At 39.1% G+C, this 19,379-nt stretch overlaps 1 long non-coding RNA gene across 5 annotated transcripts; it reads left to right on the top strand.

The window, feature by feature from the left end:
• Window positions 1-1,370: 1,370 nt before the first annotated feature.
• On the top strand, window positions 1,371-17,385 carry LOC107826393 (uncharacterized). Of its 5 annotated transcripts, none has more exons than XR_012696532.1 (13): window positions 1,371-1,587; window positions 1,699-1,830; window positions 2,162-2,234; window positions 4,038-4,156; window positions 4,261-4,373; window positions 4,694-4,751; window positions 5,562-5,739; window positions 5,817-6,066; window positions 6,201-6,284; window positions 6,413-6,762; window positions 6,842-6,968; window positions 16,638-16,824; window positions 16,926-17,385. It is a non-coding gene; the product is annotated as an uncharacterized LOC107826393 (long non-coding RNA). The 5 variants fall into 5 exon arrangements; XR_012696534.1 differs by lacking the exon at window positions 5,562-5,739 and adding an exon at window positions 3,668-3,814; XR_012696536.1 differs by lacking the exon at window positions 5,562-5,739 and adding an exon at window positions 3,668-3,814 and having other exon boundaries at window positions 1,429-1,587; window positions 1,702-1,830.
• The last annotated feature ends 1,994 nt before the right edge of the window (window positions 17,386-19,379 follow it).

The raw sequence follows: 19,379 nt of genomic DNA, 5'->3' as shown, positions 1-19,379 counted from the left end.
ATTGTTTGTATACTGATTGTATGAGTCCTCCGAAAAAATTAACTTCACAATTTTTTTATTATCAGTATTGTATGTTTTTTGTATGTTTGATGTATTACAAATGAATTAGTTTCATAAATTTCATATGTTTACGCAATTTTAGAAAATAATACTATCGATTAAAAAAAACTTTTTTGTTTGCTAATTCAGAGATAAAAGTTCTTTGTCAAGGAGGGTGCGAAATTTGGTGTGACTCATTGGCAATCATATACAGATCTTGAAGTACTAGAACACACAAAGGAAAATTTGTCAAGTGAACAATTAAATTTCTTTAGGGAGTCATTTTTTGGATACTTCCTCGATTTGCCCCCTAATATATGTACACAACATAAAGTGATTAATGTATTGAAGAGAAGGGAGTTGAATGACTACTATGCTGACATTTTCTCTGTAGAGATCAACAGTCAGAGATTGAATTTTGGTTTGTGTGAATTTGGTATAGTTACTGTTCTAAAATGTGTTGCATTGGAGGGAGATCTTGGGTTTGATCCACAGGTAAGACCAAACTTAATGGACAGTTACTTCCCAAACAAGGACAAAATAGAGAAGAAGCTTCTTCGAAATTGCTTCTTGACCAAGTCCTGAAAATGTGATGAACATGCATTCAAGCTTGCGATCTTGTACTTTATAGAGTTCTTGTTTTCCACTGAGAGACAATATTGCAGTTGACATCTACAGGTTTCATATAGTAGACAGTGGACAGTTCAACTATTACCAATTGGGGAATAGATGTTTACAAGGCATTGCTTCTTTTGGTACGGCATGTGCTTAGTACAAATGTGCATTACTATAGACTTGGTGGACTGCCTCTTGCGCTTCAAGTTTGGATATACGAGTGTTATTCTATGATTGATAAACAAATTGTCGTCCGTCTCCCCAGCAATAAAATACCTCGTATTCTGAGATGGACAAAGGTCAAATCCCAACTTTGGCAAAAAATCATAGAGAATCTTATATTCACTCCAACTTGGATCAAGGTAAAAAACTGTTTGTTTTTTTAATGCAATAGTTAAATTTTTAATATATACAATATATATATATCTGTCAAGTCAAAATTGTATAATACAATATTATAGCATGCAAAAATAACACAATTATGATACAATTATACTAATTCATATTGAGTACACTATATGCATATATGTAAAATAGAATTTTTGATAGCACATTAATTTCTACTATATATAAGCGAGAAGAGAGTGGACGAACACAACACTAAACCATTGTACAAAAAGTTACTTCAATTGTAACGGACAATGGACTTTAGTTATTGGATCTATTACCTACACGTGTATTTACTTCAATTGCAGCATCAGGAATTTTCTTTTTTATAGTGACACCTGTCTGCCTTTTTAATTATGTAAGACATCTGGCTTTTACTTCACTTCTAATTCCATTCTCCTTCACCGTTCTTAGTCTATGGTTCTTTCAGTTTCTCTGCCTTCCTCTCACTTACATTCCTATCTTCAGTATCAATATACTCCTCAGATTTGCACATGTATCATGGCTAATTAGTGCAGAATTAAACCCTTTTATGGAAAATTTAAGGTATCGAAATGACTGAAACTTAAAGTGGATTGTGCACCCAAATTGTTTGTTGAATTTCCTCACTCAACTTATTTGAAGTTTTATGTTGCCATTTACCTTTTTGGGCTGCAGCAGAAAAATTTGTATCGGCTGAGCAAAGGCTTTTCGAGAAGAAAGTCTTTACTTTGGTGATTTTGAGGCCACTGTTCAAGACTTGGATAATTATGTTGGGTATTATTGTCATCCACACACTAAGGATGCAAGGTATGATTATGAATTACTTTCTTTTGCTTTATTTTGGTCAACAATGTAACCTTGGGTATTGTTTATTGCTATCTCGTTTTTGCTTTGAGTGTTTATCTTGCTCTTCTGCTTTTTCTTTGAATAGACATTAGCATTATACTTTGTTTGAGAAAAATATTTCTGCTTCTATTTATCTAAAGTGGTCTATTGCTAGCGATGTTACTTTTTTTTTTATAAAAAAAAACATTTCTGTGTCTAAAGGTCCTTCCATCTACAAGTCATACGGTTTGGTTGCTCTGGTTTTGCTTCTTCCATGCTATCACATTTGACACTTGGTTTGTATTCATGTAAGGGGAAAGGACTTCTGGACAAGGTGATACTAGCATAGAAAGAAGCTCTGATGACCTTGCTCGCGACTATATAAGGTATGACCTTTTAGAGCCCATTCGCTTGGTAAGTTCTCTTAATTGCCTTTTCTTCACACTCATGTGTGTGATCTTGATCATAAATTTATCTCTTGATTATATCAAAGATGTATTTAAGGTTTCTTTGGATTCTCACTTTGCTAATTCAGGAGTATGACAATGAGTTTGTCATTTAACAAGTCGTCGCAGTTGTTAGTTCTCTTTCTATGTTTTAAAAATAGTTTTCATTGTTGTAGTGAAAAATAAGTTATGTTCATAAAGTAGATAAAGAAAAATCATCTTTCTTTTCTGATCAAAATATTATTTTCTTCCTTTAGTACAAGTACAAGTAACATATATTCTACATATATTTGTATCACGCCATCAACTTAGTAGAACTGGTGCTTTATGTTGAGGAAGAACTTATCGCCTACGTCATCATGTATTCCTTTAGAGCATGCCCATCTCATAATCTTGTAAAGGGACAAATGGACAAAAGTTAGATAGTTCAATGATATGAACTCCATTTTAAGTTTTCACACATGCTATTTGAATGTGCATAAGCTCCGAATCATCCCTCAAATGTTACCTGTAATCGATGCCCAGTATTGTCTTCTATACCAAAAAGTGTTAAAAAGTGTATCAAATTCTGCACAATGCACTCTGCTACATAGGCTGGGATATATTTCACCTCCTATATGATTTAAGTCTATGAATATTAGAATATGTTTGGAGAAAATTATGCAACACTTGAGGGATATATTAGCTTATATTACTTAGAAATAAAAGAAAAAGACAATTGCTATATAAGAGAGCACATTTACTCTGAGTGCTATGTTCTTCACTTCATACTCCGAAATTGCTAAAATAACTTCTGAGGAAGGTTTTTGTGGTCAGACTAGTTATTCCATTCTTTGGGTTTTGAAAGAAAGAAAGAAAGAAAGAGGAAACCATCAGTACAAAGATTAGGTGAATTGTCATCCTTCTACTCTTTGATTAGTCTGATAATGCGATATATTGGAACTTTTTAACAGTTCATATCTTATAAGTAATTTTCTTCAAAAATGCTTTAGCCAAGAGAATTCTTATCTCCATTGGGAGCCATAGATGTTCTTCACTATTTGCAATTTGTGATTTTGAGGGGCATGCTAATTTCTTAAATCGTTAGGAGCCGAGTAAATACTATTCTATTCTACTGACAATTATCTATTCTAAGTGGAGTATCCACCTGCTCCCTTGCATGCACCTTTCCATCTGCTTCCAATATTTTACTTTTGTGGCTGAAGTTCATTTGTTATTGAAAATCAAGAAAAAATTATATCCACGTCTTTTGTGGACATCTAACCACGTTGAGTATGTGCACGTCTTTCAATGTTTTGGAACAATGAGATTGCAATACATTAAAGATATTTCCCACAAGATTACTTTAATGGAATGATTTCTAATACTTACAGCGTCCGGAACATTTATCTGTTCCATCCGTGACATCTTATTCTTGGATGATAGTGATTGAAGTGGTGCATCTGCCGATATAAATTCAAGTCTGTGATTTTTGGCGCACTCACATCATTTTAAATTCTTACTTTTGATCATCCTGAAAGGTAAAATAAAGCTAAATCAGACTTAGCTTCATATTGACTTTATGAAAAGCAAAATTCTCAGTTCCAAATTTAATGCAAGCAGAATGGGAATTTCTTAGCTACTGTGATTTACATATGCCAGGAATAAAGGCATGTTCAATGTATTTCACAATGCAATATTGATATCTGTAGTTTGTTAAACATCTTTCAAGATGTTATATTAACATTTTCATATGCTTTGTAGGATGCAAGAACTACACTTTCATCCTACACCATATGGTTCTGATACTAAATTTAGTAATCTTTTGTAAAAGCTGCAAATCTGCTAAGTGATGTTTCCTAGAGATGATTCTGGTTGAATCTGTAAGAATCTCTTTGTGCCTGCCTCTTGGTATTAAATTTTTCTATCTTTGTTCCTTTCAACCAAGTTCCATTACAGATTTGTAACTGTTTTTGTTTACTGGCAGAACTTTTGTCTGCACAGTTTATGAGAGCTACACGTTCTCTTCGCATGGAGTTTACTCTTCGCTCAAGGATTCTGTTGACAATGACATGACCATTTATAATTCTTGGAGTTACGGTAAGCATCTCCTTTGAGTAATTATTTGCTATTGGTTGTATTCTGGAATCTATTATGTTTTGGTAAAACATGATGTCTTTAATTTCTTGGTTGCAGTAACAACATTCCTTATCCAAGTATTTGACAATTTTCCTTTTTAAATTGACCTGGGAACTACATTTACCCCATAAATATAAATTTATAGTGCCATATTACTGAAGTTGTTCCTTACATGATTCTAGGCTTTAGTATGAACCTCAGAAGAATAGTATGTCTTCTATGTAGTGAGCTTTGAAGTATGCTTGCTTTTAATTGCATTCTTTATATCAATGGTTTTACAGCTTGATGGAAAGCGATTTTCATCGAAGACGGCGGAGGATAATCAGGTGTTCATTCAGTGTAAGAATGCCTCTTGCTTATCTTGTTCCTTTGTTCATGTTATATTATGGAAAGAACTATTAGTACCTAGGTCTCCAGGATATTGTATGCATGGTTGGTTTTCAATAAATAAAAAGATCAATGGGAATTCTGTGTTTCTAGGAATACTCTAGCTGTCTCTGGTTTGATGTTGATTCAATATGGTGGAACCATCTCAAAGGCAGAGGGTTGAGCTTCCGTCTTTTCTTCTAATCATCCTAAATCCTGAAGAGAAATTTGAACAGGGGTTAATGGCCCTTGTAGATCGATCCATTTACATCTTCTCGGTGTCCATATCAAATCATTTATTGTTTTAATGGACAGTAGGTTAATCATGCCTACTTAATAACATAATGTAGATAGTGGGACAAGCTTGTAATAACCAGAAGTATTGTAAAAAAGATGAAGTAACTTGAGTCTCTGGTTGTTCGAGAGGCACCGTCCTTAATTCCTTATTTGCCTTGTTGGCACATATATTGTAAAGAAAACAACAACATTATGCCCATGCTGCATAAAAAAGTATTTTGATTATAAATATTTATTTTGATTATAATACAAAGCGTTGTGTTTATTATCAACAATAGATACTTAAATGTTAATGTTGGTCGCGTCGGTGTCAGGCCCGTGCAACTTGCACGGGCATCATCCCTCTAGTATGACATATAAAACTTATACGATTGTCATACCGTTATTATACAAAGTGGATTATGTTATTGTACCTTTTGTTGGAGTTTTCAAAAATATTGCTGCAACATCTGAAGAGTTGGAACTCATAAAATTACCGGAAAAAAGGGATTATGAAATGGAAGAACGAGGAGACAGTGCATTGCATCGTCGTAATCTCCCGTTTATACCTGAAAATTCTGGAGTAGTGAAGAATAAGCCGGACCAAGCTATATTGTGGGAAGTACAACGGTTGAGAACTGCAATTGCAAATGTTTAAAGTGATTTAGATGCATTCAAGACAAAGGTAGTAATTCTCTAGAAATGTATTACAGTAACTTTTATTGATGTTTAATATTTTGTAGTATTGTGCTTGTTTCTCAGGTTGCAGGCGACTTTGTATCGATTAAGGAATTTTTCACACAATCAATCAACAAAGTCTTGGATGAAATTAGGACATTTGAATCCCGTCAATCCAAAAAAGTTGATGTTTCTATTTCACCAATGTATACAGTTATTAGACCATCGAGTAATGATCGCCGCCACCACAACCGATACAACAATGCTTGTTTTCCAGACCACAATGAAGAGTAGGTTGAGTACGTAACAGTCAATGACATTATAAAATAATAAGGTTATTATACTATTTCATTAACTAAGCACCCTCTTTCAGTACAATAAACATAAAGCATCATACAAGTACCATATAATTCCTTATCAACTATAATACACTTTTTAGTTTTATAACTTTTATTTGCGTATATAAAGATGTTGATGTCAATGTTGCACAAGTAAATAAGCCAAGCGGAGACATTGCTCCACCCCCAGAGGTTGGAAATGTAGAAAATACAGGTAATCGTAGAATGATTATTCATTACACTAATTTATATTTTTAATATATTATAAATACAAATGTCATACAATATTCATACAAGTGTCTTTGTTTTAGCTTTTACTCTATCTGTTTTTCCAATATCCAGATGCTGGTGACTCTGTCGTGGATGTGGATACTTCGGGCTTTGATGCCCAAATTGAAAAAATAGTTGTTATTCTTGATGATTTTGAGTTGCCTGCGACCCCTTCTCAAATTATTCTTACAATTTGAAGAGCATTTAACCCCTGAGAAAAAGGGAAGATTGAAGATTCCTAGAAAGAATGCAAAGTCCCCACATACACAAGATTTCGACTCCGGTTGTAGCAGCTCCGTAGGTCCTCCTATTTTTCCAATCAAACATCCATTCGCACATGTTATTGGAATAGTTGTTGACCCCAATTTGATAGAAGAATTTAGAGAATGGTTATACAATGGGACACATAAGAGATCATCCAGGTTCCAATTCATATATGATTGCTTATTCATACCCAACTATATTACAAGTTTCACAAGCTTTTTTTTATAACTTGTATAGGCGAAAATCTCCTTATCCGGTGGAAGTTAACAAGCTTGAGAGGCCATTTGATTTGGGTGTTGCAAGGGTAGACAAGAAAGAATGGTTTTACAATTTGGCACACGCAGGGCAAGTATTGAATGACACGGTGCGTTGATATTTATCGATCACTCTTAGCTTTTATATAATAAATGTATGCAACTATAATTTCAGTTTATTTGCTTAGTAAATAACTAAACCATTCTTGTTTTTTAAAATTTTATCTTATGTTCAGCCTATCGATGTTATTCTTTACTATCTAAGGAAGAGATATAAGTATGGCCCATCCAATAACGTCAGGTTCACAACTATTGATTGTTGTTTCAAGACAAGGGTCGAACAAGTATATGATTTGTATGTGACTACTCAACAGGATAGTAGGTGCCACGATCCTAAACCCGAACCCGGTCGTGATGATGCCTCTCGTGAAGACAAGGCCAGCCAACTATTCCCAATTCGATGTTAAACAGTTAAACAACAAAAAAACAGTCTAAAACATAATTTAATAATACTAAGCAGTAGATAATATCATAAATATGCGAAAAGACAAGCCAACATAGCCCGAAACCGGGGTGTCAGTAGTCATGAGCAGATATAAATCCTACTACAAGTCCGATAAGTCTATAACTATTACAGATGTCTGAAAAGAGATAGAAATGGCAAAGAGGGAGAAACACGGGACTGCGGACGGCAAGCAGCTACCTCGTGGACTCCGATATCTGCTGGGAGCTCTCAACTCGCACTGGCAGGATTCGCAACGCCCGAATTTGCACACAGGGGTATAGGGAGTAAAGTGAGTACTCCAACTCAGTGAGTAACAAATGTAAATAAAGACTGAAAGCTCACGTAAGACACAAAACATTCTATAATGAAGCAGTAAAACCATTTAAAATCAGTAAATCGGTGAAAGATAGGTAAAATCCTTTATCTCAAATGTAGTTTCATGAAAAGCCTTTTTCAATAATTAAGCAGGTAATTGACGGTCAATTATGAAAAGTAAACACATAAAGGTTCGCCCCTCGGGCACAGTATCAATAAATTTGTCCCTCGGGCAACATCCAGAACAGTACCAGCCCCTTGGGCAATCACATAGAACAATACTAGCCCCTCGGGCTCAATCTCACATCACAATGGGTACCCGCGATCACTAGGGGTGTACAAACTCCTGAAGGGGCCCCTTACGGCCCAAGCGCAATATCAAACCACCTCATGGAATCATCACTAGGCCCTTGGCCTCATATCAATCAAGCTACCTCGTGGCGTACATATCTCAGGCCTTCGGCCTCATAATCAGTATCAAATGTTTCCTCACAACATAGGTCCTCGGCCTTACTCAGTCAAAATCCTCACAAGCCACTCGGGTAGTAGTAAAACATGTTTCTCAGCCCAAAAAATCATTTAAAAGATCACATAAGTATTAAAACAGAGTAAACATGGCTGAGTACGAAAAACAGTGAAATATAACATGACTGAGTTCAAGTATAAAGTCAAAAATAGTGAGAAAATACTATTAAAAATTCCCAAAGGGTTCAAATAGTTGGCACAAGACCCAAATATGGTGTTCAGCCTAGATCATGATGATAACAAATAGATTTCAGTCAAATACGCGGTAAAATAATCATTCGGAATGGACTAAGTCACAATCTCCAACAGTGCACGACCCCACGCTCGTCATCAAGCATGTGCCTCACCTCAATATAGCACTACGATGTACAATCCGGGGTTTCAAACCCTTAGAACATCATTTACAATTATTACTCACCTCGAATCGGTCAAATCTTTAGCTCGCGATGCCTTTGCCCCTCGAATCGCCCTCCACTCACGTCGAATCTATCCAAAATCAGAACGAGGACGTCAAAATATGCTAAGGGAACGAAGCCCGAGCGAAAACAATCAAAATACGACACAAATCCCGAATTTACCAAAACCCGAACTCCGGGCCCACGTCTCGGAATTCAATAACTTTTATATCAATAGGTTCCTTATCTCCCCACGAGTTCATACATATCAAATGTTCTGAAATTCGACCTCAAATGGTCCTTCAAATCCTCAAGCAAAGGTCTAAGTTTCCAAGCCCTAGTTTTCCCCAATTTTCACCCTAAATTTAATCCGTGAAGTAATAGCATAGGAACAAGTTTTAGGTCCAAATTCCTTACCTCAATGAAGTTCCCTTGAAATTCCTCTTTCAAATCGTCCAAAAAGCTCCAAAGCCGAGATAAAAATGGCGAAATGGCGCAAAATTCGTGAAGGCGACAATTTATACCTTCTGCCCAGTCATTTTCGCATCTGCGGCCCTTTAACCGCTTCTGCGGTTCATCATCCGCTTCTGCGAAAATCACTTATCCGGTCAAATACCGCATCTGCGATCACACTTTCGCATCTGCGACATCGCAGATGCGGTCACCCAAGCCGCTTCTGCGGTCGCTGCTCATCAGGCCATTTTTGCTTCATTCCTCCGCTTATGCGGCACCGCAACTGCGGAAATACCAGAAGCAGCAACTTCAGCAGCTGCAACAAAGTCCAAACTTCTCCGTTAACCATCCGAAATCACCCCGAGGCCCCCGGGACATCAACCAAAAGCACAAACATATCCTAATACCTTATTCAAACTTGTACCAATCTTCAAAAACACCTCAAACAACTTCAAATCAGCCAAAACACATCGGATTCAAACCAAATTTTCTAAAATCTTCCAAATTTCGCTTTTGATCAAAACCCAACCAAACCACGTCCGAGTGACCTGAAATTTTGCACGCACATCCCAAATGACACAACAAAACTACTGCATCTCTCGGAATTCCATTCCGACCCTTATATCAAAATCTCGCCTACCAATCGGAAATAACCAAAATATCAACTTCGTCAATTCAAGCCTAAATCTACTCCGATTCTCCAAAACTTATTCTGATCACACTCCTAAGTCAAAAACCACCTCCCGAAGCTAACCGAACAATCGGAACTCACATCCGAGCCCTCTAACACATAAGTCAACATCCGGTTGACTCTTCCAACTTAAACTCACTCTAAAGAGACTAAGTGTCTCAAACCTTACCAAATCCTTTCCGAATTCGATTTGACCAACCTGATACCACATAACACGGATAAACAAGGCATAAAGAAGCAAAAATAGGGAAAATTGAGCAGTAACTCATGAGACGACTGGCCGGGTCGTCACATCCTCCCCAACTTAAACAAACGTTCGTCCGTGAACGAGTCAAGAAGCATACCTGAAGCCTCAAACAGGTGAGGATATCTACTCTGCAACCCCTGCTCGGTCTCCTAGGTAGCCTCCTCCATGGGCTGACCTCCCCACTGCACTTTCACTGAAGCTATATCCTTTGACCTCAACTTCCGAACCTGACGACCCAAAATAGCTACTAGCTCCACATCATAAGTCAAATCATCATCCAACTGAACCGTGCTAAAATCCAAAACATGAGACGGATCCCCAATATACTTTCGGAGCATAGAAACATGGAATAATCCAAAACATGAGACGGATCCCCAATATACTTTCGGAGCATAGAAACATGGAATACCGGATGCACACTTGACAAGCTGGGTGGCAAAGCAAGCTCATACGCCACCTCCCCAATCCTCCGAAGCACCTCACAAAAGACCCAATGAACCGCAGACTCAATTTCCCTTTCTTTCCAAATCTCATAACACCCTTCATGGGCGAAACCTTTAACAGAACCTTTTCACCAACCATGTAGGACACATCTCGAACCTTCCTATCAGCATAGCTCTTTTGCCTTGACTACGCTGTACAAAGCCTCTCCTGAATCACCTTCACCTTTTCTAAGGCATCCTGCACCAAGTCTGTCCCCAATAGCCTAGCCTCACCGGGCTCAAACCAACTAACTGGAGATCTACACCGCCTCTCATACAAAGCCTCATATAGAGCCATCTGAATGCTCGAATGGTAGTTGTTGTTATAAGCAAACTCCGCAAGCGATAGAAGCTGATCCCATGACCCTCCAAAATCAATGACACAAACACGCAACATGTCCTCCAATATCTGAATAGTGCGCTCGGACTGCCCGTCCGTCTGAGGGTGAAAAGTTATGCTCAACTCAACCTGAGTACCCAACTCTCGCTGCACAAATCTCCAAAACTGCGAAGTAAACTGAGTGCCCCTATCTGAAATGATGGAAACTGGGACACCATGCAAACGAACAATCTCCCGGATATAGATCTCTGCCAACCGCTTGAAGAATAGGTAGTACACACAGGAATGAAGTGCGCGGACTTGGTCAGCCGATCCACAATCACCCAAATAGCATTGAACTTTCTCAAAGTCAATGGAAGTCCAACAACAAAGTCCATAGTGATCCTCTCCCACTTTCACTCGGGAATATCTATCCGCTGAAGCAAGCCGCCCGGTTTGATGCTCATATTTTACCTGCTGACAATTGAGACACCGAGCTACAAATCCCACAATATCATTCTTCATTCTTCTCCACCAATAATGGTACCTCAAATCCTGATACATCTTCACGGCACCCGGATGAATGAAATACCGCGAGCTATGGGCCTCATCCAGAATCAACTCCCGAAGCCCATCTACATTGGGCACACAAATCCGGCCCTGCATCATCAACACCCCATCATCACCAATGGTCACATCTCTGGCATCATCGTGCTGAACTCTGTCCTTAAGGACAAGCAAATGCGGATCATCATACTGGCGCTCTCTAATGTGATCGTATAAGGAAGACCGAGAAACCACACAAGCCAATACCCGACTGGGCTCCGAAATATCCAACCTCACGAATCGATTGGCCAAGGCCTGAACATTAACTGCAAGAGGTCTCTCCCCAACTGGAATATATACCAAACTGCCCATACTCACCGCCTTTCGGCTCAAGGCATCGGCCACCACATTGGCCTTTCCCCGATGGTACAATATAGTGATATCATAATCCTTAAGCAACTCCAATCATCTCCGCTGCCTCAAATTAAGATCCTTTTGTTTGAACAAGTGCTGGAGGCTACGATGATCAGTAAACACCTCACAAGACACCATATAAGTAATGTCTCCAAATCTTTAACGCGTGAACTATGGCAGCCAACTCCAAATCATGAACGGGGTAGTTCTTCTCATGAGGCTTCAACTGATGAGAAGCATAAGCAATAACTCTACCCTCCTGCATCAAAACACAATCAATACCAACTCTCGAAGCATCACAATACACGGTATATGAACCTGAAGCTGATGGCAAAACTAACACTGGAGCTGTGGTCAAAGCTGTCTTGAGCTTCTAGAAGCTCTCCTCGCACTCGTCCGACCATACAAATAAAGCACCCTTCTGAGTCAACTTGGTCAAGGGTGATGCGATAGATGAGAATCCCTGAACAAACCGGCGATAATAGCTTGCCAAACCAAAAGAGTTGTGAATCTCTGTGGCTGAGGACAGTCTGGGCCAACTCTGAACCGCCTCTATCTTCTTCGGATCAACCTGAATACCCTTGTTGGACACCACGTGCCCCAAGAAAGCCACTGAACTGAGCCAAAACTCACACTTGGAGAATTTTGCATAAAGCTTCTCCTCCCTCAATCTCTGCAACACAACTCTCAAATGCTCTGCGTGCTCCTCCTGACTACACGAATATACCATAATATCATCAATGAAGACTATAACAAACGAGTGATAAGGCCGAAACACACTGTTCATCAAATGCATGAACGCTACTGGGGCATTGGTCAGCCCCAAAGACATCACCAAGAACTCATAATGACCATATCGGGTCCTGAAAGCTGTCTTAAGAATATCCGAGTCCTTGATCTTCAACTGGTGATAACCTGAACGGAGATCAATCTTGGAGAACACTCTCGCTCCCTGAAGTTGATCGAATAAATCATCAATGCGAGGCAAAGGATACTTGTTCTTAATTGTCTCCTTGTTCAATTGCCTATAATCAATGCACATCCTCATAATGCCATCCTTCTTCTTCAGAAATAGAACCGGCGCACCCCAAGGTGACACACTAGGCAGAATGAACCCCTTATCAAGGAGTTCCTGAAGCTGCTCCTTTAATTCCTTCAACTCCGCTGGTGCCATACAATACGGCGGAATAGAAATGGGCTGAGTGCCCGACACCAGGTCAATACCAAAATCAATATCCATGTCCGGTGGCATGCCCGGCAGGTCTGCAAGAAACACATCGGGAAAATCCCTCACAACTGGAACCGAATCAATACTGGGACTTCTGATTGCCTCCTCCAGCCTGAGAAGTATCTGCGGCTGTAGTGGCTGAAACTACCTGAGCTAGGCCAGTACAAACTGATAAGATCTGAGCCAAGGCTTCCTGAAGACCCGGAATCACAATGGGCACAGCTGGTGCCTGAGCTGGTGCTGTAGGAGCGTCCATAACTGGGACCTGATCCTGAACTGGGGCAGCTGATGGATCTGCAGGTGCTGCCCTAGCTGCTCTGCCCCTACCACAACCACGGCTGCGTCCTCGACCTCTGGTGGCCACAGCTGGTGGAACTGGTGGTCGTCCACCCTGCCCGGTAGCACGTGTCCTCACCATCAGTGAGAGTGAAATAACAGAAGTTTAGTATTCGGATCAACAAGTTCGCACGACAAAAATTTCAAGAATATGAAGTTTTTCGTAAAGGTTCTGCAGCCTATCGAGGATAAATACAGACGTCTCCGTACCGATCCGCGGGGCTCTACTAAACGTGCTCATGACTCGTGAGACCTATGTAACCTAGGCTCTGATACCAACTTGTCACGACCCTAAACCCAAGCCCAGTCGTGATGACGCCTCTCGTGAAGACAAGGCCAGCCAACTATTCCCAATTCGATGTTAAATAGTTAAACAACAAGAAAACAGTCTAAAACATGATTTAATAATACTAAGTAGCAGATAATATCATAAATATGCGGAAGGACAACCCAACACAGCTCGAAGCCGGGGTGTCACTAGTCATGAGCATCTATAAATCCTATTACAAGTCCGATAAGTCTATAACTATTACAAATATCTGAAAAGAGATAGAAATGACAAAGAGGGAGAAACACAGGAATGTGGACGACAAACAGCTACCTCGTGGACTCCGATATCTGCCGGGAGCTCTCAACTCGCACTGGCAGGATCCGCAATGCTTGAATCTGCACACAGGGGTGCAGGGAGTAAAGTGAGTGCTCCACCTTAGTGAGTAACAAATGTAAATAAAAACTGAAAGCAAGAAATCACGTAAGGCACAAATCATTCTATAATGAAGCAATAAAACCATTTAAAATCAATAAATCGGTGAAAGATAAGTAAAATCCTTTATCTCAAATGTAGTTTCATGAAAAGCCTTTTTCAATAATTAAGTAGGTAATTGACAGTCAATTATGAAAAGTAAACACATAAAGGTTCGCCCCTCGGGCATAGTATCAATAAATCCGCCCCTCGGGCAATATCTCAGAACAGTACCAGCCCCTCGGGCAATCACATAGAACAATACCAGCCCTTTGGGCTCAATCTCACATCACAATGGGTACCCGCGCTCACTGAGGGTGTACAAACTCCTGGAGGGGCCCCTTACGGCCAAAGCGCAATATCAAGCCACCTCGTGGCATCATCACTAGGCCCTCGGCCTCATATCAATCAAGCCACCTCGTGGCGTACATATCTCAGGCTCTCGGCCTCATAATCAGTATCAAATGTTTCCTCACAACATAAGCCCTCGGCCTTACTCAGTCAAAATCCTCACAAGCCACTCGGGCAGTAGTAAAACATGTCTCTCAGCCCAAGAAATCATTTAAAAGATCACATAAGTATTAAAACAGAGTAAATATGGCTAAGTACGAAAAACAGTGAAATATAACATGACTGAGTTCAAGTATAAAGTCAAAAATAATGAGGAAATACTAGTAAAAATCCCCGAAGGGTCCAAATAGTTGGCACAAGGCCCAAATATAACGTTCAGCCCAGATCATGATGATAGCAAATAGATTTCAGTCAAATACGCGGTAAAATAGTCATCCGGGACGGACTAAGTCACAATCCCCAATAGTGCACGACCCCACGCTCGTCATCAAGTGTGTGCCTCACCTCAATATAGCACTACGATGTGCAATCTGGGGTTTCGAACCCTCAGAACATCATTTACAATCATTACTCACCTCGAACCGGTCAAATCTCTAGCTCGTGATGCCTTTGCCCCTTGAATCGGCCTCCACTCGTGTCAAATCTATCCAAAATCAGAATGAGGAAGTCAAAATATGCTAAGGGAACGAAGCCCAACCGAAAACAATCAAAATACGACACAAATCCCGAATTTACCACAACCCGAACCCGGGGCCCACGTCTCGGAATTCAATAATTTTTACATCAATAGGTTCCTTATCTCCCCACGAGTTCATACATATCAAAAGTTCTGAATTCCGACCTCAAATGGTCCTTCAAATCCTCAAGCAAAGGTCTAAGTTTCCAAGCCCTAGTTTTCCCAATTTTCACCCTAAATTTCCATAATTTCTAGCTCTAATACGTGAAATAATAGCATAGGAACGAGTTTTAAGTCCAAATTCCTTACCTCAATAAAGTTCCCTTGAAATCCCTCTTTCAAATCGTCTAAAAAGCTCAGAAGCCAAGATAAAAATGGTGAAATAGCTCAAAATTCGCGAAGGCCACAATTTATACCTTCTGCCCAGTCATTTTCGCATTTCCGGCCCTTTAACCGCTTCTGCGGTACCGCATTTGTGGTTCATCATCCGCTTCTGCGGAAATCACTTATCCGGTCAAATATCGCATCTGCGATCACACTTTTGCATCTGCAACATCTGCGGTCGCCCTATCCGCTTCTGCGGTCGCTGCTCATCAGGCCATTTTCGCTTCTGCGATCAGTTCCTGCGCTTATGCGGCGCCGCACCTGCGGTCCCCAATCCGCAGGTGCGGAAATACCAGAAGCAACAACTTCAGCAGCTGCAATAAAGTCCAAACTTCTCCGTTAACCATCCGAAATCACCCGAGGCCCCCGGGACCTCAACCAAAAGCACAAACATATCCTAATACCTTATTCAAACTTGTACCAATCTTCAAAACACCTCAAACAACATCAAATCAATCAAAACACATCGGATTCAAGCCAAATTTTCTAAAATCTTCTAAATTTCACTTTTGATCAAAAATCCAACCAAACCACGTCCGAATGACCTAAAATTTTGCACGCACATCCCAAATGACACAACGAAACTACTGCATCTCTCGGAATTCCATTCCGACCCTTATATCAAAATCTCGCCTACCAACCCGAAATTGCCAAAATATCAACTTCACCAATTCAAGCCTAAATCTACTCCGAACCTCCAAGACTCATTCTGATCACACTCCTAAGTTACAAACCACCTCCCGAAGCTAACCGAACCATCAGAACTCATATCCGAGCCTTCTAACACATAAGTCAACATCCAGTTGACTCTTCCAACTTAAGCTCACTCTAAAGAGACTAAGTGTCTCAAACCATACCAAATCATTTCCGAACTCGATCTGACCAACCCAATACCACAAAACGTGGATAAACAAGGCATAAAAAAGCAGAAATAGAGAAAACAGAGTGGTAACTCATGAGACGACTGGCCGGATCGTCACAGTAGGGTGGTAAAGGTGAACGACACTGTAGCTTATTACATTCTAGTCTATTGGTTACTTGTCAATATTGCTTGGTCAGAAGTTGATTATGTGATAATACCCATTAATGTCAAGGATAAATTCCATTGGGTGTTGGGTGTATTCGACATATGCAAAAGGATCCTAATAGTGTATGACTCATTTATTGCAGCTGGGAATAATAATGCAGTTCATCAGCTTATTAACAAGTTTTCAGTTGTTATACCTCTTTTCCTCCAATGCTTAGACTTCTACGGGAAGCAGAATGGCATAAACTCCTATATTGGAAAAAGTATTTCAGAACCTTTGAAAGTTCAGTGGTTAGTTACCGAGGTTCCACAGCAGAAGTTTGGCTCATTGTATGTATATTTAAACCATTAGTTTCAATACTAATGGTATTCTCTGCCATACAATTGTGTACATTTTAGCATGTGTTTATCTGTTACTTTAATGCTTGCAGGGACTGTGGGTTTTATGTTGCAATATTTGCAGAGTATGTCAGTATCGGGGAGTTTTCAATTCCAAATGTCAACTTTAATGTAGAAGAGCACCGTAGACGCTTTGGAGCTCTCCTTTGGGATTACGCAGGAAGAAAACAAGAATTGGGGGCTATTAGTGATAGTAAGGTCACATGCAGGACTGCAAGGAGGAGAGGTGGTCCACCAAAGAAACAAAGATTAAGAGTTCGCAACAAATAGGTTATAAGAAATTTGGAGAAGATGTCTTTTGGGAATTTGGATTGTGCGCCATATTTTGGATGCTACGTACTTGATGTTTTTATAATGATTCTTACGTTACAATTTAAGCGTTTTAATTTTAATTACTCATGGTAGTGGTTTAATACATTTAATATACACTTGGTATAGTAGAGCTATCCAGTTAATACTGGATTTCAATGATGAATGCAGAATGCACATGAATCATTTTGACTGGGTTGTTATTATTCTATAAAATTCTGCATCACATAAAAAGTACTTTATTGGAAGAATTAACTATTCTATTTTCTCTTAGGAACATTGCGACATGTCTTCTTATTCTGTCCTAACCCTCCACAATTGTTGCACGACATTATACTTTTTAGCTTTCACTTCGTTAAAAGTTTTGTATCTTGTTTTATGAGGCTTTCCCGGAGCCCTTTTCACAGTAGGAGGTAATACCTCCTCCTCCGCAATGTCAAAGGAATATCCCATTTGCTTTCATTTGGTAGAGGGTCCACCGGAATTACATATGTCTTAAGAAGGTTTGCCCTTGTGTAGTAGACGGAGCAATACTCGTCACTTAGGTTTTTTTTTATCGCAAAACAGCCAATGCATGTCCACATGGCAGTTGATCCAATTGAAAACGTCCACAGGTGCAATTCCTTTTCCGTAGGCAAACTATGAATTCTTACAACCATCTGTGACTGTATGCACATACTCTGTGGAACTCCGCACATATAAAGATTAACAAAAGCACACGTTTAATGAATAAGATGTAATCAGTACACCTAGTTATACAATAAACATACATTTATCATACAAAAATGCATGACAAAACAAAAAATAAAATTAATACTGCCTACTTTCAATATTTATTGTAGCTAGATTGAAATAACAATTTACCTAATTATCAAAACAATAAGGAAAAAATACAGAGTACAATATATTACCCATACAATATAAATACATATAGTTAAGACGATACTTACTCGCGTGCACTATGATAAAACTTTGTTATCCTCCAGCATCTTGTGGTATTTTTTCCCGAGGAATGTGAGGGACCCCGTAGCATTTTCCATGTTGGTGCTATTCCACCTTTCAATAAGTGCCCTCATGAATTCTAACAAAGCAATTACTAGCAGTTCTCTTGCGTCTTTATTAGCTGCATTCACCAATTCTGCAATATTTAATGTCATCGTCCAAGTTCTATTCACCGTTGCATACACACAAGACCACTTTTCGTAGCCAATTTGATACAAGTAACTTTTTACTCGTGGGTCTATCTCGTCAACCTTTGACATTAGTTCATTAAACTCGTCTATAGTGTACGCTCTTGCCAACGCAAAGTACAACGAACTCAGTTGTTCGTGAGCCTTTTTGAATTTTGTCTTTACGTTGTTCCATATATGCCATATTCACGCAAAATGCGGGACGTTGTCATACACTATGGACGTAGCCTTAATGATACCCTTATGCCTGTCCGACACGAAACACATTTGTGGTCTTTTCACTAAAAGCCTCTCTGAACCTCTCGAAGAACCACCTCCACGAGGCGTCATTTTTCCCATCAACAATTGCGTATGCAAGTGGTAATATACTTCCTGTCCATAGACAAAATTCATTTCACTATATGAAATATATAAATTGACCACCCAATATTTGAATAAAATATCTATTATATACACAGAAAATACTAATAATATAGATAGCTACAACTAATAACTTAAACATTCTTCGTATGTTTATACAATGTACCTACTAACAACATATTTTTATGATATATAATTATATGTTTTGTTTCTACTCACACATAATTTACATAAAACATACAATACAATACATATCACAATAAATAAAACTAAATGGAATTATGATATCACAATATGTTCATATAGTTAAAATACTCTTTAAAAAATCAACTAAATGTACAAAAGTTACCTGCTGCATCCAATGTACTTGCAGTTAGTATGGTCCCCCTGTATGCGGATTTGAGAAAGCTACCATCCACAACTATAATTGGCCTACAATACTTCCAACCCCTTATTGATGTGTATAAAGCTACAAATGCATACAAAAAGCACCCCTCATCTGTTTTTTCTAGCCTCATAACTGATCCGAGGTAAGTCTTCTCCAAAATATATAAATAGCTAGGTAGTCGGTTGTAGGATTCACTTGGATCACCTCTCAATATTTGAAAAGTATTTTGTTGTGCTCTC

Source organism: Nicotiana tabacum, chromosome 11 (assembly GCF_000715075.1).
Source record: "Nicotiana tabacum cultivar K326 chromosome 11, ASM71507v2, whole genome shotgun sequence".
Classification (NCBI taxonomy): domain Eukaryota; kingdom Viridiplantae; phylum Streptophyta; class Magnoliopsida; order Solanales; family Solanaceae; genus Nicotiana; species Nicotiana tabacum.
This window is presented reverse-complemented; position numbering and strand designations above follow the sequence as displayed.